Raw genomic sequence first — 20,538 nt, 5'->3', positions numbered from 1 at the left:
TTTTGTTATTATGTCGCTAGCCCTGCCAGCCCAATTTTCAAACTACCTTTCTGTTGTGACAAAGATGCTTCCTTAAGCCTTTTAAACTACTGTAAGGGTACGAAAATGCAGTAATTAACTCAGTTTGAGGGAGAATGTGCTAACCAAGTTTGCCAAGAAGACTTTGAAAACGACAAAACAGTACGAATCGGCAGTTGATTTCTGAAATACGTCACCGCCTATATTTGTGTAAAGTTCCAAATTTGATTTGTAATCACGAATTTATTCCTTAGTCGTCTCGTCTCGTCTCGTCCCGCAGACGTTTGTCGTGCTTGCGCTGTCATATGGACCACGACCCGAGCGGCAGCGAGCGGCAGTCGAGCAAAGTCGGGACAAGTCGGGACGGGGACAGGGATAGGAATGGCGCGAATGCACTGCAAACTACGCAGACACCTGGTGTGAGGCGAGGAAGCCCACATCGCTACCAGTGGGACCCTCCAGCACGACACTGCCACACCCCGCACAGGCCCTCCGCTGGACACCAGGGACACGATGCGCCCCCCGCTAGTGTCGAAGGCTGCACGCGCCCAACGAATGACAGGAGGTGCAACGGGCAACAGTGCGTCTCACACACGCGGCGGTGCGCCCGCTAATTCGGCCGTCGGTCTGCTGGGACGCCGGGCGCGCCCCCCGCGCCGTCCTCGAGGAACTGGCTGTTGCAGAAGGAAGTGCTTTCGTCAAATGCGGCGGAAAACTAACATTTTGTGTGTTGGGAGAGAAGCCGAACGCGAATTCTGCCGTGCTCCTACATTGCACGAGTGCCAACGGCCATACCATGATGAATACACCGGTTCTCGTCCGATCCCCGAAGTTAAGCATCATTGGGCCCGGTTAGTACTTGGATGGGTGACCGCCTGGGAAACCCGGGTGCCGTTGGCTCCTTTCCTTTCTTTTTGGTTTTGTTATTATGTCGCTACCCCTGCCAGCCCAATTTTCAAACTACCTTTCTGTTGTGACAAAGATGCTTCCTTAACCCTTTTAAACTACTGTAGTGGTAAGAAAATGCAGTAATTAAGAAACTTAAAAGAAAAGGTGCTGTTGGCTCCTTTCCTTTCTTTTTGGTTTTGTTATTATGTCGCTACCCCTGCCAGCCCAATTTTCAAACTACCTTTCTGTTGTGACAAAGATGCTTCCTTAACCCTTTTAAACTACTGTAGTGGTAAGAAAATGCAGTAATTAAAAAACTTAAAAGAAAAGGTGCTGTTGGCTCCTTTCCTTTTTTTGTTTTGTTATTATGTCGCTAGCCCTGCCAGCCCAATTTTCAAACTACCTTTCTGTTGTGACAAAGATGCTTCCTTAAGCCTTTTAAACTACTGTAAGGGTACGAAAATGCAGTAATTAACTCAGTTTGAGGGAGAATGTGCTAACCAAGTTTGCCAAGAAGACTTTGAAAACGACAAAACAGTACGAATCGGCAGTTGATTTCTGAAATACGTCACCGCCTATATTTGTGTAAAGTTCCAAATTTGATTTGTAATCACGAATTTATTCCTTAGTCGTCTCGTCTCGTCTCGTCCCGCAGACGTTTGTCGTGCTTGCGCTGTCATATGGACCACGACCCGAGCGGCAGCGAGCGGCAGTCGAGCAAAGTCGGGACAAGTCGGGACGGGGACAGGGATAGGAATGGCGCGAATGCACTGCAAACTACGCAGACACCTGGTGTGAGGCGAGGAAGCCCACATCGCTACCAGTGGGACCCTCCAGCACGACACTGCCACACCCCGCACAGGCCCTCCGCTGGACACCAGGGACACGATGCGCCCCCCGCTAGTGTCGAAGGCTGCACGCGCCCAACGAATGACAGGAGGTGCAACGGGCAACAGTGCGTCTCACACACGCGGCGGTGCGCCCGCTAATTCGGCCGTCGGTCTGCTGGGACGCCGGGCGCGCCCCCCGCGCCGTCCTCGAGGAACTGGCTGTTGCAGAAGGAAGTGCTTTCGTCAAATGCGGCGGAAAACTAACATTTTGTGTGTTGGGAGAGAAGCCGAACGCGAATTCTGCCGTGCTCCTACATTGCACGAGTGCCAACGGCCATACCATGATGAATACACCGGTTCTCGTCCGATCCCCGAAGTTAAGCATCATTGGGCCCGGTTAGTACTTGGATGGGTGACCGCCTGGGAAACCCGGGTGCCGTTGGCTCCTTTCCTTTCTTTTTGGTTTTGTTATTATGTCGCTACCCCTGCCAGCCCAATTTTCAAACTACCTTTCTGTTGTGACAAAGATGCTTCCTTAACCCTTTTAAACTACTGTAGTGGTAAGAAAATGCAGTAATTAAGAAACTTAAAAGAAAAGGTGCTGTTGGCTCCTTTCCTTTCTTTTTGGTTTTGTTATTATGTCGCTACCCCTGCCAGCCCAATTTTCAAACTACCTTTCTGTTGTGACAAAGATGCTTCCTTAACCCTTTTAAACTACTGTAGTGGTAAGAAAATGCAGTAATTAAAAAACTTAAAAGAAAAGGTGCTGTTGGCTCCTTTCCTTTTTTTGTTTTGTTATTATGTCGCTAGCCCTGCCAGCCCAATTTTCAAACTACCTTTCTGTTGTGACAAAGATGCTTCCTTAAGCCTTTTAAACTACTGTAAGGGTACGAAAATGCAGTAATTAACTCAGTTTGAGGGAGAATGTGCTAACCAAGTTTGCCAAGAAGACTTTGAAAACGACAAAACAGTACGAATCGGCAGTTGATTTCTGAAATACGTCACCGCCTATATTTGTGTAAAGTTCCAAATTTGATTTGTAATCACGAATTTATTCCTTAGTCGTCTCGTCTCGTCTCGTCCCGCAGACGTTTGTCGTGCTTGCGCTGTCATATGGACCACGACCCGAGCGGCAGCGAGCGGCAGTCGAGCAAAGTCGGGACAAGTCGGGACGGGGACAGGGATAGGAATGGCGCGAATGCACTGCAAACTACGCAGACACCTGGTGTGAGGCGAGGAAGCCCACATCGCTACCAGTGGGACCCTCCAGCACGACACTGCCACACCCCGCACAGGCCCTCCGCTGGACACCAGGGACACGATGCGCCCCCCGCTAGTGTCGAAGGCTGCACGCGCCCAACGAATGACAGGAGGTGCAACGGGCAACAGTGCGTCTCACACACGCGGCGGTGCGCCCGCTAATTCGGCCGTCGGTCTGCTGGGACGCCGGGCGCGCCCCCCGCGCCGTCCTCGAGGAACTGGCTGTTGCAGAAGGAAGTGCTTTCGTCAAATGCGGCGGAAAACTAACATTTTGTGTGTTGGGAGAGAAGCCGAACGCGAATTCTGCCGTGCTCCTACATTGCACGAGTGCCAACGGCCATACCATGATGAATACACCGGTTCTCGTCCGATCCCCGAAGTTAAGCATCATTGGGCCCGGTTAGTACTTGGATGGGTGACCGCCTGGGAAACCCGGGTGCCGTTGGCTCCTTTCCTTTCTTTTTGGTTTTGTTATTATGTCGCTACCCCTGCCAGCCCAATTTTCAAACTACCTTTCTGTTGTGACAAAGATGCTTCCTTAACCCTTTTAAACTACTGTAGTGGTAAGAAAATGCAGTAATTAAGAAACTTAAAAGAAAAGGTGCTGTTGGCTCCTTTCCTTTCTTTTTGGTTTTGTTATTATGTCGCTACCCCTGCCAGCCCAATTTTCAAACTACCTTTCTGTTGTGACAAAGATGCTTCCTTAACCCTTTTAAACTACTGTAGTGGTAAGAAAATGCAGTAATTAAAAAACTTAAAAGAAAAGGTGCTGTTGGCTCCTTTCCTTTTTTTGTTTTGTTATTATGTCGCTAGCCCTGCCAGCCCAATTTTCAAACTACCTTTCTGTTGTGACAAAGATGCTTCCTTAAGCCTTTTAAACTACTGTAAGGGTACGAAAATGCAGTAATTAACTCAGTTTGAGGGAGAATGTGCTAACCAAGTTTGCCAAGAAGACTTTGAAAACGACAAAACAGTACGAATCGGCAGTTGATTTCTGAAATACGTCACCGCCTATATTTGTGTAAAGTTCCAAATTTGATTTGTAATCACGAATTTATTCCTTAGTCGTCTCGTCTCGTCTCGTCCCGCAGACGTTTGTCGTGCTTGCGCTGTCATATGGACCACGACCCGAGCGGCAGCGAGCGGCAGTCGAGCAAAGTCGGGACAAGTCGGGACGGGGACAGGGATAGGAATGGCGCGAATGCACTGCAAACTACGCAGACACCTGGTGTGAGGCGAGGAAGCCCACATCGCTACCAGTGGGACCCTCCAGCACGACACTGCCACACCCCGCACAGGCCCTCCGCTGGACACCAGGGACACGATGCGCCCCCCGCTAGTGTCGAAGGCTGCACGCGCCCAACGAATGACAGGAGGTGCAACGGGCAACAGTGCGTCTCACACACGCGGCGGTGCGCCCGCTAATTCGGCCGTCGGTCTGCTGGGACGCCGGGCGCGCCCCCCGCGCCGTCCTCGAGGAACTGGCTGTTGCAGAAGGAAGTGCTTTCGTCAAATGCGGCGGAAAACTAACATTTTGTGTGTTGGGAGAGAAGCCGAACGCGAATTCTGCCGTGCTCCTACATTGCACGAGTGCCAACGGCCATACCATGATGAATACACCGGTTCTCGTCCGATCCCCGAAGTTAAGCATCATTGGGCCCGGTTAGTACTTGGATGGGTGACCGCCTGGGAAACCCGGGTGCCGTTGGCTCCTTTCCTTTCTTTTTGGTTTTGTTATTATGTCGCTACCCCTGCCAGCCCAATTTTCAAACTACCTTTCTGTTGTGACAAAGATGCTTCCTTAACCCTTTTAAACTACTGTAGTGGTAAGAAAATGCAGTAATTAAGAAACTTAAAAGAAAAGGTGCTGTTGGCTCCTTTCCTTTCTTTTTGGTTTTGTTATTATGTCGCTACCCCTGCCAGCCCAATTTTCAAACTACCTTTCTGTTGTGACAAAGATGCTTCCTTAACCCTTTTAAACTACTGTAGTGGTAAGAAAATGCAGTAATTAAAAAACTTAAAAGAAAAGGTGCTGTTGGCTCCTTTCCTTTTTTTGTTTTGTTATTATGTCGCTAGCCCTGCCAGCCCAATTTTCAAACTACCTTTCTGTTGTGACAAAGATGCTTCCTTAAGCCTTTTAAACTACTGTAAGGGTACGAAAATGCAGTAATTAACTCAGTTTGAGGGAGAATGTGCTAACCAAGTTTGCCAAGAAGACTTTGAAAACGACAAAACAGTACGAATCGGCAGTTGATTTCTGAAATACGTCACCGCCTATATTTGTGTAAAGTTCCAAATTTGATTTGTAATCACGAATTTATTCCTTAGTCGTCTCGTCTCGTCTCGTCCCGCAGACGTTTGTCGTGCTTGCGCTGTCATATGGACCACGACCCGAGCGGCAGCGAGCGGCAGTCGAGCAAAGTCGGGACAAGTCGGGACGGGGACAGGGATAGGAATGGCGCGAATGCACTGCAAACTACGCAGACACCTGGTGTGAGGCGAGGAAGCCCACATCGCTACCAGTGGGACCCTCCAGCACGACACTGCCACACCCCGCACAGGCCCTCCGCTGGACACCAGGGACACGATGCGCCCCCCGCTAGTGTCGAAGGCTGCACGCGCCCAACGAATGACAGGAGGTGCAACGGGCAACAGTGCGTCTCACACACGCGGCGGTGCGCCCGCTAATTCGGCCGTCGGTCTGCTGGGACGCCGGGCGCGCCCCCCGCGCCGTCCTCGAGGAACTGGCTGTTGCAGAAGGAAGTGCTTTCGTCAAATGCGGCGGAAAACTAACATTTTGTGTGTTGGGAGAGAAGCCGAACGCGAATTCTGCCGTGCTCCTACATTGCACGAGTGCCAACGGCCATACCATGATGAATACACCGGTTCTCGTCCGATCCCCGAAGTTAAGCATCATTGGGCCCGGTTAGTACTTGGATGGGTGACCGCCTGGGAAACCCGGGTGCCGTTGGCTCCTTTCCTTTCTTTTTGGTTTTGTTATTATGTCGCTACCCCTGCCAGCCCAATTTTCAAACTACCTTTCTGTTGTGACAAAGATGCTTCCTTAACCCTTTTAAACTACTGTAGTGGTAAGAAAATGCAGTAATTAAGAAACTTAAAAGAAAAGGTGCTGTTGGCTCCTTTCCTTTCTTTTTGGTTTTGTTATTATGTCGCTACCCCTGCCAGCCCAATTTTCAAACTACCTTTCTGTTGTGACAAAGATGCTTCCTTAACCCTTTTAAACTACTGTAGTGGTAAGAAAATGCAGTAATTAAAAAACTTAAAAGAAAAGGTGCTGTTGGCTCCTTTCCTTTTTTTGTTTTGTTATTATGTCGCTAGCCCTGCCAGCCCAATTTTCAAACTACCTTTCTGTTGTGACAAAGATGCTTCCTTAAGCCTTTTAAACTACTGTAAGGGTACGAAAATGCAGTAATTAACTCAGTTTGAGGGAGAATGTGCTAACCAAGTTTGCCAAGAAGACTTTGAAAACGACAAAACAGTACGAATCGGCAGTTGATTTCTGAAATACGTCACCGCCTATATTTGTGTAAAGTTCCAAATTTGATTTGTAATCACGAATTTATTCCTTAGTCGTCTCGTCTCGTCTCGTCCCGCAGACGTTTGTCGTGCTTGCGCTGTCATATGGACCACGACCCGAGCGGCAGCGAGCGGCAGTCGAGCAAAGTCGGGACAAGTCGGGACGGGGACAGGGATAGGAATGGCGCGAATGCACTGCAAACTACGCAGACACCTGGTGTGAGGCGAGGAAGCCCACATCGCTACCAGTGGGACCCTCCAGCACGACACTGCCACACCCCGCACAGGCCCTCCGCTGGACACCAGGGACACGATGCGCCCCCCGCTAGTGTCGAAGGCTGCACGCGCCCAACGAATGACAGGAGGTGCAACGGGCAACAGTGCGTCTCACACACGCGGCGGTGCGCCCGCTAATTCGGCCGTCGGTCTGCTGGGACGCCGGGCGCGCCCCCCGCGCCGTCCTCGAGGAACTGGCTGTTGCAGAAGGAAGTGCTTTCGTCAAATGCGGCGGAAAACTAACATTTTGTGTGTTGGGAGAGAAGCCGAACGCGAATTCTGCCGTGCTCCTACATTGCACGAGTGCCAACGGCCATACCATGATGAATACACCGGTTCTCGTCCGATCCCCGAAGTTAAGCATCATTGGGCCCGGTTAGTACTTGGATGGGTGACCGCCTGGGAAACCCGGGTGCCGTTGGCTCCTTTCCTTTCTTTTTGGTTTTGTTATTATGTCGCTACCCCTGCCAGCCCAATTTTCAAACTACCTTTCTGTTGTGACAAAGATGCTTCCTTAACCCTTTTAAACTACTGTAGTGGTAAGAAAATGCAGTAATTAAGAAACTTAAAAGAAAAGGTGCTGTTGGCTCCTTTCCTTTCTTTTTGGTTTTGTTATTATGTCGCTACCCCTGCCAGCCCAATTTTCAAACTACCTTTCTGTTGTGACAAAGATGCTTCCTTAACCCTTTTAAACTACTGTAGTGGTAAGAAAATGCAGTAATTAAAAAACTTAAAAGAAAAGGTGCTGTTGGCTCCTTTCCTTTTTTTGTTTTGTTATTATGTCGCTAGCCCTGCCAGCCCAATTTTCAAACTACCTTTCTGTTGTGACAAAGATGCTTCCTTAAGCCTTTTAAACTACTGTAAGGGTACGAAAATGCAGTAATTAACTCAGTTTGAGGGAGAATGTGCTAACCAAGTTTGCCAAGAAGACTTTGAAAACGACAAAACAGTACGAATCGGCAGTTGATTTCTGAAATACGTCACCGCCTATATTTGTGTAAAGTTCCAAATTTGATTTGTAATCACGAATTTATTCCTTAGTCGTCTCGTCTCGTCTCGTCCCGCAGACGTTTGTCGTGCTTGCGCTGTCATATGGACCACGACCCGAGCGGCAGCGAGCGGCAGTCGAGCAAAGTCGGGACAAGTCGGGACGGGGACAGGGATAGGAATGGCGCGAATGCACTGCAAACTACGCAGACACCTGGTGTGAGGCGAGGAAGCCCACATCGCTACCAGTGGGACCCTCCAGCACGACACTGCCACACCCCGCACAGGCCCTCCGCTGGACACCAGGGACACGATGCGCCCCCCGCTAGTGTCGAAGGCTGCACGCGCCCAACGAATGACAGGAGGTGCAACGGGCAACAGTGCGTCTCACACACGCGGCGGTGCGCCCGCTAATTCGGCCGTCGGTCTGCTGGGACGCCGGGCGCGCCCCCCGCGCCGTCCTCGAGGAACTGGCTGTTGCAGAAGGAAGTGCTTTCGTCAAATGCGGCGGAAAACTAACATTTTGTGTGTTGGGAGAGAAGCCGAACGCGAATTCTGCCGTGCTCCTACATTGCACGAGTGCCAACGGCCATACCATGATGAATACACCGGTTCTCGTCCGATCCCCGAAGTTAAGCATCATTGGGCCCGGTTAGTACTTGGATGGGTGACCGCCTGGGAAACCCGGGTGCCGTTGGCTCCTTTCCTTTCTTTTTGGTTTTGTTATTATGTCGCTACCCCTGCCAGCCCAATTTTCAAACTACCTTTCTGTTGTGACAAAGATGCTTCCTTAACCCTTTTAAACTACTGTAGTGGTAAGAAAATGCAGTAATTAAGAAACTTAAAAGAAAAGGTGCTGTTGGCTCCTTTCCTTTCTTTTTGGTTTTGTTATTATGTCGCTACCCCTGCCAGCCCAATTTTCAAACTACCTTTCTGTTGTGACAAAGATGCTTCCTTAACCCTTTTAAACTACTGTAGTGGTAAGAAAATGCAGTAATTAAAAAACTTAAAAGAAAAGGTGCTGTTGGCTCCTTTCCTTTTTTTGTTTTGTTATTATGTCGCTAGCCCTGCCAGCCCAATTTTCAAACTACCTTTCTGTTGTGACAAAGATGCTTCCTTAAGCCTTTTAAACTACTGTAAGGGTACGAAAATGCAGTAATTAACTCAGTTTGAGGGAGAATGTGCTAACCAAGTTTGCCAAGAAGACTTTGAAAACGACAAAACAGTACGAATCGGCAGTTGATTTCTGAAATACGTCACCGCCTATATTTGTGTAAAGTTCCAAATTTGATTTGTAATCACGAATTTATTCCTTAGTCGTCTCGTCTCGTCTCGTCCCGCAGACGTTTGTCGTGCTTGCGCTGTCATATGGACCACGACCCGAGCGGCAGCGAGCGGCAGTCGAGCAAAGTCGGGACAAGTCGGGACGGGGACAGGGATAGGAATGGCGCGAATGCACTGCAAACTACGCAGACACCTGGTGTGAGGCGAGGAAGCCCACATCGCTACCAGTGGGACCCTCCAGCACGACACTGCCACACCCCGCACAGGCCCTCCGCTGGACACCAGGGACACGATGCGCCCCCCGCTAGTGTCGAAGGCTGCACGCGCCCAACGAATGACAGGAGGTGCAACGGGCAACAGTGCGTCTCACACACGCGGCGGTGCGCCCGCTAATTCGGCCGTCGGTCTGCTGGGACGCCGGGCGCGCCCCCCGCGCCGTCCTCGAGGAACTGGCTGTTGCAGAAGGAAGTGCTTTCGTCAAATGCGGCGGAAAACTAACATTTTGTGTGTTGGGAGAGAAGCCGAACGCGAATTCTGCCGTGCTCCTACATTGCACGAGTGCCAACGGCCATACCATGATGAATACACCGGTTCTCGTCCGATCCCCGAAGTTAAGCATCATTGGGCCCGGTTAGTACTTGGATGGGTGACCGCCTGGGAAACCCGGGTGCCGTTGGCTCCTTTCCTTTCTTTTTGGTTTTGTTATTATGTCGCTACCCCTGCCAGCCCAATTTTCAAACTACCTTTCTGTTGTGACAAAGATGCTTCCTTAACCCTTTTAAACTACTGTAGTGGTAAGAAAATGCAGTAATTAAGAAACTTAAAAGAAAAGGTGCTGTTGGCTCCTTTCCTTTCTTTTTGGTTTTGTTATTATGTCGCTACCCCTGCCAGCCCAATTTTCAAACTACCTTTCTGTTGTGACAAAGATGCTTCCTTAACCCTTTTAAACTACTGTAGTGGTAAGAAAATGCAGTAATTAAAAAACTTAAAAGAAAAGGTGCTGTTGGCTCCTTTCCTTTTTTTGTTTTGTTATTATGTCGCTAGCCCTGCCAGCCCAATTTTCAAACTACCTTTCTGTTGTGACAAAGATGCTTCCTTAAGCCTTTTAAACTACTGTAAGGGTACGAAAATGCAGTAATTAACTCAGTTTGAGGGAGAATGTGCTAACCAAGTTTGCCAAGAAGACTTTGAAAACGACAAAACAGTACGAATCGGCAGTTGATTTCTGAAATACGTCACCGCCTATATTTGTGTAAAGTTCCAAATTTGATTTGTAATCACGAATTTATTCCTTAGTCGTCTCGTCTCGTCTCGTCCCGCAGACGTTTGTCGTGCTTGCGCTGTCATATGGACCACGACCCGAGCGGCAGCGAGCGGCAGTCGAGCAAAGTCGGGACAAGTCGGGACGGGGACAGGGATAGGAATGGCGCGAATGCACTGCAAACTACGCAGACACCTGGTGTGAGGCGAGGAAGCCCACATCGCTACCAGTGGGACCCTCCAGCACGACACTGCCACACCCCGCACAGGCCCTCCGCTGGACACCAGGGACACGATGCGCCCCCCGCTAGTGTCGAAGGCTGCACGCGCCCAACGAATGACAGGAGGTGCAACGGGCAACAGTGCGTCTCACACACGCGGCGGTGCGCCCGCTAATTCGGCCGTCGGTCTGCTGGGACGCCGGGCGCGCCCCCCGCGCCGTCCTCGAGGAACTGGCTGTTGCAGAAGGAAGTGCTTTCGTCAAATGCGGCGGAAAACTAACATTTTGTGTGTTGGGAGAGAAGCCGAACGCGAATTCTGCCGTGCTCCTACATTGCACGAGTGCCAACGGCCATACCATGATGAATACACCGGTTCTCGTCCGATCCCCGAAGTTAAGCATCATTGGGCCCGGTTAGTACTTGGATGGGTGACCGCCTGGGAAACCCGGGTGCCGTTGGCTCCTTTCCTTTCTTTTTGGTTTTGTTATTATGTCGCTACCCCTGCCAGCCCAATTTTCAAACTACCTTTCTGTTGTGACAAAGATGCTTCCTTAACCCTTTTAAACTACTGTAGTGGTAAGAAAATGCAGTAATTAAGAAACTTAAAAGAAAAGGTGCTGTTGGCTCCTTTCCTTTCTTTTTGGTTTTGTTATTATGTCGCTACCCCTGCCAGCCCAATTTTCAAACTACCTTTCTGTTGTGACAAAGATGCTTCCTTAACCCTTTTAAACTACTGTAGTGGTAAGAAAATGCAGTAATTAAAAAACTTAAAAGAAAAGGTGCTGTTGGCTCCTTTCCTTTTTTTGTTTTGTTATTATGTCGCTAGCCCTGCCAGCCCAATTTTCAAACTACCTTTCTGTTGTGACAAAGATGCTTCCTTAAGCCTTTTAAACTACTGTAAGGGTACGAAAATGCAGTAATTAACTCAGTTTGAGGGAGAATGTGCTAACCAAGTTTGCCAAGAAGACTTTGAAAACGACAAAACAGTACGAATCGGCAGTTGATTTCTGAAATACGTCACCGCCTATATTTGTGTAAAGTTCCAAATTTGATTTGTAATCACGAATTTATTCCTTAGTCGTCTCGTCTCGTCTCGTCCCGCAGACGTTTGTCGTGCTTGCGCTGTCATATGGACCACGACCCGAGCGGCAGCGAGCGGCAGTCGAGCAAAGTCGGGACAAGTCGGGACGGGGACAGGGATAGGAATGGCGCGAATGCACTGCAAACTACGCAGACACCTGGTGTGAGGCGAGGAAGCCCACATCGCTACCAGTGGGACCCTCCAGCACGACACTGCCACACCCCGCACAGGCCCTCCGCTGGACACCAGGGACACGATGCGCCCCCCGCTAGTGTCGAAGGCTGCACGCGCCCAACGAATGACAGGAGGTGCAACGGGCAACAGTGCGTCTCACACACGCGGCGGTGCGCCCGCTAATTCGGCCGTCGGTCTGCTGGGACGCCGGGCGCGCCCCCCGCGCCGTCCTCGAGGAACTGGCTGTTGCAGAAGGAAGTGCTTTCGTCAAATGCGGCGGAAAACTAACATTTTGTGTGTTGGGAGAGAAGCCGAACGCGAATTCTGCCGTGCTCCTACATTGCACGAGTGCCAACGGCCATACCATGATGAATACACCGGTTCTCGTCCGATCCCCGAAGTTAAGCATCATTGGGCCCGGTTAGTACTTGGATGGGTGACCGCCTGGGAAACCCGGGTGCCGTTGGCTCCTTTCCTTTCTTTTTGGTTTTGTTATTATGTCGCTACCCCTGCCAGCCCAATTTTCAAACTACCTTTCTGTTGTGACAAAGATGCTTCCTTAACCCTTTTAAACTACTGTAGTGGTAAGAAAATGCAGTAATTAAGAAACTTAAAAGAAAAGGTGCTGTTGGCTCCTTTCCTTTCTTTTTGGTTTTGTTATTATGTCGCTACCCCTGCCAGCCCAATTTTCAAACTACCTTTCTGTTGTGACAAAGATGCTTCCTTAACCCTTTTAAACTACTGTAGTGGTAAGAAAATGCAGTAATTAAAAAACTTAAAAGAAAAGGTGCTGTTGGCTCCTTTCCTTTTTTTGTTTTGTTATTATGTCGCTAGCCCTGCCAGCCCAATTTTCAAACTACCTTTCTGTTGTGACAAAGATGCTTCCTTAAGCCTTTTAAACTACTGTAAGGGTACGAAAATGCAGTAATTAACTCAGTTTGAGGGAGAATGTGCTAACCAAGTTTGCCAAGAAGACTTTGAAAACGACAAAACAGTACGAATCGGCAGTTGATTTCTGAAATACGTCACCGCCTATATTTGTGTAAAGTTCCAAATTTGATTTGTAATCACGAATTTATTCCTTAGTCGTCTCGTCTCGTCTCGTCCCGCAGACGTTTGTCGTGCTTGCGCTGTCATATGGACCACGACCCGAGCGGCAGCGAGCGGCAGTCGAGCAAAGTCGGGACAAGTCGGGACGGGGACAGGGATAGGAATGGCGCGAATGCACTGCAAACTACGCAGACACCTGGTGTGAGGCGAGGAAGCCCACATCGCTACCAGTGGGACCCTCCAGCACGACACTGCCACACCCCGCACAGGCCCTCCGCTGGACACCAGGGACACGATGCGCCCCCCGCTAGTGTCGAAGGCTGCACGCGCCCAACGAATGACAGGAGGTGCAACGGGCAACAGTGCGTCTCACACACGCGGCGGTGCGCCCGCTAATTCGGCCGTCGGTCTGCTGGGACGCCGGGCGCGCCCCCCGCGCCGTCCTCGAGGAACTGGCTGTTGCAGAAGGAAGTGCTTTCGTCAAATGCGGCGGAAAACTAACATTTTGTGTGTTGGGAGAGAAGCCGAACGCGAATTCTGCCGTGCTCCTACATTGCACGAGTGCCAACGGCCATACCATGATGAATACACCGGTTCTCGTCCGATCCCCGAAGTTAAGCATCATTGGGCCCGGTTAGTACTTGGATGGGTGACCGCCTGGGAAACCCGGGTGCCGTTGGCTCCTTTCCTTTCTTTTTGGTTTTGTTATTATGTCGCTACCCCTGCCAGCCCAATTTTCAAACTACCTTTCTGTTGTGACAAAGATGCTTCCTTAACCCTTTTAAACTACTGTAGTGGTAAGAAAATGCAGTAATTAAGAAACTTAAAAGAAAAGGTGCTGTTGGCTCCTTTCCTTTCTTTTTGGTTTTGTTATTATGTCGCTACCCCTGCCAGCCCAATTTTCAAACTACCTTTCTGTTGTGACAAAGATGCTTCCTTAACCCTTTTAAACTACTGTAGTGGTAAGAAAATGCAGTAATTAAAAAACTTAAAAGAAAAGGTGCTGTTGGCTCCTTTCCTTTTTTTGTTTTGTTATTATGTCGCTAGCCCTGCCAGCCCAATTTTCAAACTACCTTTCTGTTGTGACAAAGATGCTTCCTTAAGCCTTTTAAACTACTGTAAGGGTACGAAAATGCAGTAATTAACTCAGTTTGAGGGAGAATGTGCTAACCAAGTTTGCCAAGAAGACTTTGAAAACGACAAAACAGTACGAATCGGCAGTTGATTTCTGAAATACGTCACCGCCTATATTTGTGTAAAGTTCCAAATTTGATTTGTAATCACGAATTTATTCCTTAGTCGTCTCGTCTCGTCTCGTCCCGCAGACGTTTGTCGTGCTTGCGCTGTCATATGGACCACGACCCGAGCGGCAGCGAGCGGCAGTCGAGCAAAGTCGGGACAAGTCGGGACGGGGACAGGGATAGGAATGGCGCGAATGCACTGCAAACTACGCAGACACCTGGTGTGAGGCGAGGAAGCCCACATCGCTACCAGTGGGACCCTCCAGCACGACACTGCCACACCCCGCACAGGCCCTCCGCTGGACACCAGGGACACGATGCGCCCCCCGCTAGTGTCGAAGGCTGCACGCGCCCAACGAATGACAGGAGGTGCAACGGGCAACAGTGCGTCTCACACACGCGGCGGTGCGCCCGCTAATTCGGCCGTCGGTCTGCTGGGACGCCGGGCGCGCCCCCCGCGCCGTCCTCGAGGAACTGGCTGTTGCAGAAGGAAGTGCTTTCGTCAAATGCGGCGGAAAACTAACATTTTGTGTGTTGGGAGAGAAGCCGAACGCGAATTCTGCCGTGCTCCTACATTGCACGAGTGCCAACGGCCATACCATGATGAATACACCGGTTCTCGTCCGATCCCCGAAGTTAAGCATCATTGGGCCCGGTTAGTACTTGGATGGGTGACCGCCTGGGAAACCCGGGTGCCGTTGGCTCCTTTCCTTTCTTTTTGGTTTTGTTATTATGTCGCTACCCCTGCCAGCCCAATTTTCAAACTACCTTTCTGTTGTGACAAAGATGCTTCCTTAACCCTTTTAAACTACTGTAGTGGTAAGAAAATGCAGTAATTAAGAAACTTAAAAGAAAAGGTGCTGTTGGCTCCTTTCCTTTCTTTTTGGTTTTGTTATTATGTCGCTACCCCCTGCCAGCCCAATTTTCAAACTACCTTTCTGTTGTGACAAAGATGCTTCCTTAACCCTTTTAAACTACTGTAGTGGTAAGAAAATGCAGTAATTAAAAAACTTAAAAGAAAAGGTGCTGTTGGCTCCTTTCCTTTTTTTGTTTTGTTATTATGTCGCTAGCCCTGCCAGCCCAATTTTCAAACTACCTTTCTGTTGTGACAAAGATGCTTCCTTAAGCCTTTTAAACTACTGTAAGGGTACGAAAATGCAGTAATTAACTCAGTTTGAGGGAGAATGTGCTAACCAAGTTTGCCAAGAAGACTTTGAAAACGACAAAACAGTACGAATCGGCAGTTGATTTCTGAAATACGTCACCGCCTATATTTGTGTAAAGTTCCAAATTTGATTTGTAATCACGAATTTATTCCTTAGTCGTCTCGTCTCGTCTCGTCCCGCAGACGTTTGTCGTGCTTGCGCTGTCATATGGACCACGACCCCGAGCGGCAGCGAGCGGCAGTCGAGCAAAGTCGGGACAAGTCGGGACGGGGACAGGGATAGGAATGGCGCGAATGCACTGCAAACTACGCAGACACCTGGTGTGAGGCGAGGAAGCCCACATCGCTACCAGTGGGACCCTCCAGCACGACACTGCCACACCCCGCACAGGCCCTCCGCTGGACACCAGGGACACGATGCGCCCCCCGCTAGTGTCGAAGGCTGCACGCGCCCAACGAATGACAGGAGGTGCAACGGGCAACAGTGCGTCTCACACACGCGGCGGTGCGCCCGCTAATTCGGCCGTCGGTCTGCTGGGACGCCGGGCGCGCCCCCCGCGCCGTCCTCGAGGAACTGGCTGTTGCAGAAGGAAGTGCTTTCGTCAAATGCGGCGGAAAACTAACATTTTGTGTGTTGGGAGAGAAGCCGAACGCGAATTCTGCCGTGCTCCTACATTGCACGAGTGCCAACGGCCATACCATGATGAATACACCGGTTCTCGTCCGATCCCCGAAGTTAAGCATCATTGGGCCCGGTTAGTACTTGGATGGGTGACCGCCTGGGAAACCCGGGTGCCGTTGGCTCCTTTCCTTTCTTTTTGGTTTTGTTATTATGTCGCTACCCCTGCCAGCCCAATTTTCAAACTACCTTTCTGTTGTGACAAAGATGCTTCCTTAACCCTTTTAAACTACTGTAGTGGTAAGAAAATGCAGTAATTAAGAAACTTAAAAGAAAAGGTGCTGTTGGCTCCTTTCCTTTCTTTTTGGTTTTGTTATTATGTCGCTACCCCTGCCAGCCCAATTTTCAAACTACCTTTCTGTTGTGACAAAGATGCTTCCTTAACCCTTTTAAACTACTGTAGTGGTAAGAAAATGCAGTAATTAAAAAACTTAAAAGAAAAGGTGCTGTTGGCTCCTTTCCTTTTTTTGTTTTGTTATTATGTCGCTACCCCTGCCAGCCCAATTTTCAAACTACCTTTCTGTTGTGACAAAGATGCTTCCTTAAGCCTTTTAAACTACTGTAAGGGTACGAAAATGCAGTAATTAACTCAGTTTGAGGGAGAATGTGCTAACCAAGTTTGCCAAGAAGACTTTGAAAACGACAAAACAGTACGAATCGGCAGTTGATTTCTGAAATACGTCACCGCCTATATTTGTGTAAAGTTCCAAATTTGATTTGTAATCACGAATTTATTCCTTAGTCGTCTCGTCTCGTCTCGTCCCGCAGACGTTTGTCGTGCTTGCGCTGTCATATGGACCACGACCCGAGCGGCAGCGAGCGGCAGTCGAGCAAAGTCGGGACAAGTCGGGACGGGGACAGGGATAGGAATGGCGCGAATGCACTGCAAACTACGCAGACACCTGGTGTGAGGCGAGGAAGCCCACATCGCTACCAGTGGGACCCTCCAGCACGACACTGCCACACCCCGCACAGGCCCTCCGCTGGACACCAGGGACACGATGCGCCCCCCGCTAGTGTCGAAGGCTGCACGCGCCCAACGAATGACAGGAGGTGCAACGGGCAACAGTGCGTCTCACACACGCGGCGGTGCGCCCGCTAATTCGGCCGTCGGTCTGCTGGGACGCCGGGCGCGCCCCCCGCGCCGTCCTCGAGGAACTGGCTGTTGCAGAAGGAAGTGCTTTCGTCAAATGCGGCGGAAAACTAACATTTTGTGTGTTGGGAGAGAAGCCGAACGCGAATTCTGCCGTGCTCCTACATTGCACGAGTGCCAACGGCCATACCATGATGAATACACCGGTTCTCGTCCGATCCCCGAAGTTAAGCATCATTGGGCCCGGTTAGTACTTGGATGGGTGACCGCCTGGGAAACCCGGGTGCCGTTGGCTCCTTTCCTTTCTTTTTGGTTTTGTTATTATGTCGCTACCCCTGCCAGCCCAATTTTCAAACTACCTTTCTGTTGTGACAAAGATGCTTCCTTAACCCTTTTAAACTACTGTAGTGGTAAGAAAATGCAGTAATTAAGAAACTTAAAAGAAAAGGTGCTGTTGGCTCCTTTCCTTTCTTTTTGGTTTTGTTATTATGTCGCTACCCCCCTGCCAGCCCCAATTTTCAAACTACCTTTCTGTTGTGACAAAGATGCTTCCTTAACCCTTTTAAACTACTGTAGTGGTAAGAAAATGCAGTAATTAAAAAACTTAAAAGAAAAGGTGCTGTTGGCTCCTTTCCTTTTTTTGTTTTGTTATTATGTCGCTAGCCCTGCCAGCCCAATTTTCAAACTACCTTTCTGTTGTGACAAAGATGCTTCCTTAAGCCTTTTAAACTACTGTAAGGGTACGAAAATGCAGTAATTAACTCAGTTTGAGGGCAGAATGTGCTAACCAAGTTTGCCAAGAAGACTTTGAAAACGACAAAACAGTACGAATCGGCAGTTGATTTCTGAAATACGTCACCGCCTATATTTGTGTAAAGTTCCAAATTTGATTTGTAATCACGAATTTATTCCTTAGTCGTCTCGTCTCGTCTCGTCCCGCAGACGTTTGTCGTGCTTGCGCTGTCATATGGACCACGACCCGAGCGGCAGCGAGCGGCAGTCGAGCAAAGTCGGGACAAGTCGGGACGGGGACAGGGATAGGAATGGCGCGAATGCACTGCAAACTACGCAGACACCTGGTGTGAGGCGAGGAAGCCCACATCGCTACCAGTGGGACCCTCCAGCACGACACTGCCACACCCCGCACAGGCCCCTCCGCTGGACACCAGGGACACGATGCGCCCCCCGCTAGTGTCGAAGGCTGCACGCGCCCAACGAATGACAGGAGGTGCAACGGGCAACAGTGCGTCTCACACACGCGGCGGTGCGCCCGCTAATTCGGCCGTCGGTCTGCTGGGACGCCGGGCGCGCCCCCCGCGCCGTCCTCGAGGAACTGGCTGTTGCAGAAGGAAGTGCTTTCGTCAAATGCGGCGGAAAACTAACATTTTGTGTGTTGGGAGAGAAGCCGAACGCGAATTCTGCCGTGCTCCTACATTGCACGAGTGCCAACGGCCATACCATGATGAATACACCGGTTCTCGTCCGATCCCCGAAGTTAAGCATCATTGGGCCCGGTTAGTACTTGGATGGGTGACCGCCTGGGAAACCCGGGTGCCGTTGGCTCCTTTCCTTTCTTTTTGGTTTTGTTATTATGTCGCTACCCCTGCCAGCCCAATTTTCAAACTACCTTTCTGTTGTGACAAAGATGCTTCCTTAACCCTTTTAAACTACTGTAGTGGTAAGAAAATGCAGTAATTAAGAAACTTAAAAGAAAAGGTGCTGTTGGCTCCTTTCCTTTCTTTTTGGTTTTGTTATTATGTCGCTACCCCCTGCCAGCCCAATTTTCAAACTACCTTTCTGTTGTGACAAAGATGCTTCCTTAACCCTTTTAAACTACTGTAGTGGTAAGAAAATGCAGTAATTAAAAAACTTAAAAGAAAAGGTGCTGTTGGCTCCTTTCCTTTTTTTGTTTTGTTATTATGTCGCTACCCCTGCCAGCCCAATTTTCAAACTACCTTTCTGTTGTGACAAAGATGCTTCCTTAAGCCTTTTAAACTACTGTAAGGGTACGAAAATGCAGTAATTAACTCAGTTTGAGGGAGAATGTGCTAACCAAGTTTGCCAAGAAGACTTTGAAAACGACAAAACAGTACGAATCGGCAGTTGATTTCTGAAATACGTCACCGCCTATATTTGTGTAAAGTTCCAAATTTGATTTGTAATCACGAATTTATTCCTTAGTCGTCTCGTCTCGTCTCGTCCCGCAGACGTTTGTCGTGCTTGCGCTGTCATATGGACCACGACCCGAGCGGCAGCGAGCGGCAGTCGAGCAAAGTCGGGACAAGTCGGGACGGGGACAGGGATAGGAATGGCGCGAATGCACTGCAAACTACGCAGACACCTGGTGTGAGGCGAGGAAGCCCACATCGCTACCAGTGGGACCCTCCAGCACGACACTGCCACACCCCCGCACAGGCCCTCCGCTGGACACCAGGGGACACGATGCGCCCCCCCGCTAGTGTCGAAGGCTGCACGCGCCCAACGAATGACAGGAGGTGCAACGGGCAACAGTGCGTCTCACACACGCGGCGGTGCGCCCGCTAATTCGGCCGTCGGTCTGCTGGGACGCCGGGCGCGCCCCCCGCGCCGTCCTCGAGGAACTGGCTGTTGCAGAAGGAAGTGCTTTCGTCAAATGCGGCGGAAAACTAACATTTTGTGTGTTGGGAGAGAAGCCGAACGCGAATTCTGCCGTGCTCCTACATTGCACGAGTGCCAACGGCCATACCATGATGAATACACCGGTTCTCGTCCGATCCCCGAAGTTAAGCATCATTGGGCCCGGTTAGTACTTGGATGGGTGACCGCCTGGGAAACCCGGGTGCCGTTGGCTCCTTTCCTTTCTTTTTGGTTTTGTTATTATGTCGCTACCCCCTGCCAGCCCAATTTTCAAACTACCTTTCTGTTGTGACAAAGATGCTTCCTTAACCCTTTTAAACTACTGTAGTGGTAAGAAAATGCAGTAATTAAGAAACTTAAAAGAAAAGGTGCTGTTGGCTCCTTTCCTTTCTTTTTGGTTTTGTTATTATGTCGCTACCCCTGCCAGCCCAATTTTCAAACTACCTTTCTGTTGTGACAAAGATGCTTCCTTAACCCTTTTAAACTACTGTAGTGGTAAGAAAATGCAGTAATTAAAAAACTTAAAAGAAAAGGTGCTGTTGGCTCCTTTCCTTTTTTTGTTTTGTTATTATGTCGCTACCCCTGCCAGCCCAATTTTCAAACTACCTTTCTGTTGTGACAAAGATGCTTCCTTAAGCCTTTTAAACTACTGTAAGGGTACGAAAATGCAGTAATTAACTCAGTTTGAGGGAGAATGTGCTAACCAAGTTTGCAAGAAGACTTTGAAAACGACAAAACAGTACGAATCGGCAGTTGATTTCTGAAATACGTCACCGCCTATATTTGTGTAAAGTTCCAAATTTGATTTGTAATCACGAATTTATTCCTTAGTCGTCTCGTCTCGTCTCGTCCCGCAGACGTTTGTCGTGCTTGCGCTG

At 49.6% G+C, this 20,538-nt stretch overlaps 16 non-coding genes across 16 annotated transcripts; all 16 read left to right on the top strand.

Moving 5' to 3' along the window:
- The first annotated feature begins 799 nt into the window (after positions 1-799).
- LOC126452220 (5S ribosomal RNA) lies at positions 800-918 on the top strand. The gene has a single exon (XR_007584552.1). It is a non-coding gene; the product is annotated as a 5S ribosomal RNA (ribosomal RNA).
- A 1,144-nt stretch (positions 919-2,062) lies between these two features.
- LOC126452219 (5S ribosomal RNA) lies at positions 2,063-2,181 on the top strand. Its single transcript, XR_007584551.1, has one exon. It is a non-coding gene; the product is annotated as a 5S ribosomal RNA (ribosomal RNA).
- Positions 2,182-3,325: 1,144 nt separating this feature from the next.
- On the top strand, positions 3,326-3,444 carry LOC126452218 (5S ribosomal RNA). Its single transcript, XR_007584550.1, has one exon. It is a non-coding gene; the product is annotated as a 5S ribosomal RNA (ribosomal RNA).
- Positions 3,445-4,588: 1,144 nt separating this feature from the next.
- On the top strand, positions 4,589-4,707 carry LOC126452217 (5S ribosomal RNA). Its single transcript, XR_007584549.1, has one exon. It is a non-coding gene; the product is annotated as a 5S ribosomal RNA (ribosomal RNA).
- Positions 4,708-5,851: 1,144 nt separating this feature from the next.
- Positions 5,852-5,970, top strand: LOC126452215 (5S ribosomal RNA). Its single transcript, XR_007584547.1, has one exon. It is a non-coding gene; the product is annotated as a 5S ribosomal RNA (ribosomal RNA).
- A 1,144-nt stretch (positions 5,971-7,114) lies between these two features.
- Positions 7,115-7,233, top strand: LOC126452214 (5S ribosomal RNA). Its single transcript, XR_007584546.1, has one exon. It is a non-coding gene; the product is annotated as a 5S ribosomal RNA (ribosomal RNA).
- A 1,144-nt stretch (positions 7,234-8,377) lies between these two features.
- Positions 8,378-8,496, top strand: LOC126452213 (5S ribosomal RNA). The gene has a single exon (XR_007584545.1). It is a non-coding gene; the product is annotated as a 5S ribosomal RNA (ribosomal RNA).
- Positions 8,497-9,640: 1,144 nt separating this feature from the next.
- On the top strand, positions 9,641-9,759 carry LOC126452211 (5S ribosomal RNA). The gene has a single exon (XR_007584544.1). It is a non-coding gene; the product is annotated as a 5S ribosomal RNA (ribosomal RNA).
- Positions 9,760-10,903: 1,144 nt separating this feature from the next.
- LOC126452210 (5S ribosomal RNA) lies at positions 10,904-11,022 on the top strand. Its single transcript, XR_007584543.1, has one exon. It is a non-coding gene; the product is annotated as a 5S ribosomal RNA (ribosomal RNA).
- A 1,144-nt stretch (positions 11,023-12,166) lies between these two features.
- LOC126452209 (5S ribosomal RNA) lies at positions 12,167-12,285 on the top strand. The gene has a single exon (XR_007584542.1). It is a non-coding gene; the product is annotated as a 5S ribosomal RNA (ribosomal RNA).
- Positions 12,286-13,429: 1,144 nt separating this feature from the next.
- LOC126452208 (5S ribosomal RNA) lies at positions 13,430-13,548 on the top strand. Its single transcript, XR_007584541.1, has one exon. It is a non-coding gene; the product is annotated as a 5S ribosomal RNA (ribosomal RNA).
- A 1,144-nt stretch (positions 13,549-14,692) lies between these two features.
- On the top strand, positions 14,693-14,811 carry LOC126452207 (5S ribosomal RNA). The gene has a single exon (XR_007584540.1). It is a non-coding gene; the product is annotated as a 5S ribosomal RNA (ribosomal RNA).
- A 1,146-nt stretch (positions 14,812-15,957) lies between these two features.
- LOC126452206 (5S ribosomal RNA) lies at positions 15,958-16,076 on the top strand. Its single transcript, XR_007584539.1, has one exon. It is a non-coding gene; the product is annotated as a 5S ribosomal RNA (ribosomal RNA).
- Positions 16,077-17,220: 1,144 nt separating this feature from the next.
- On the top strand, positions 17,221-17,339 carry LOC126452205 (5S ribosomal RNA). Its single transcript, XR_007584538.1, has one exon. It is a non-coding gene; the product is annotated as a 5S ribosomal RNA (ribosomal RNA).
- Positions 17,340-18,488: 1,149 nt separating this feature from the next.
- LOC126452248 (5S ribosomal RNA) lies at positions 18,489-18,607 on the top strand. Its single transcript, XR_007584577.1, has one exon. It is a non-coding gene; the product is annotated as a 5S ribosomal RNA (ribosomal RNA).
- A 1,148-nt stretch (positions 18,608-19,755) lies between these two features.
- Positions 19,756-19,874, top strand: LOC126452240 (5S ribosomal RNA). Its single transcript, XR_007584570.1, has one exon. It is a non-coding gene; the product is annotated as a 5S ribosomal RNA (ribosomal RNA).
- The last annotated feature ends 664 nt before the right edge of the window (positions 19,875-20,538 follow it).

Source organism: Schistocerca serialis, unplaced genomic scaffold (assembly GCF_023864345.2).
Source record: "Schistocerca serialis cubense isolate TAMUIC-IGC-003099 unplaced genomic scaffold, iqSchSeri2.2 HiC_scaffold_835, whole genome shotgun sequence".
NCBI classification, from domain to species: Eukaryota; Metazoa; Arthropoda; class Insecta; order Orthoptera; family Acrididae; genus Schistocerca; species Schistocerca serialis.
This window is presented reverse-complemented; position numbering and strand designations above follow the sequence as displayed.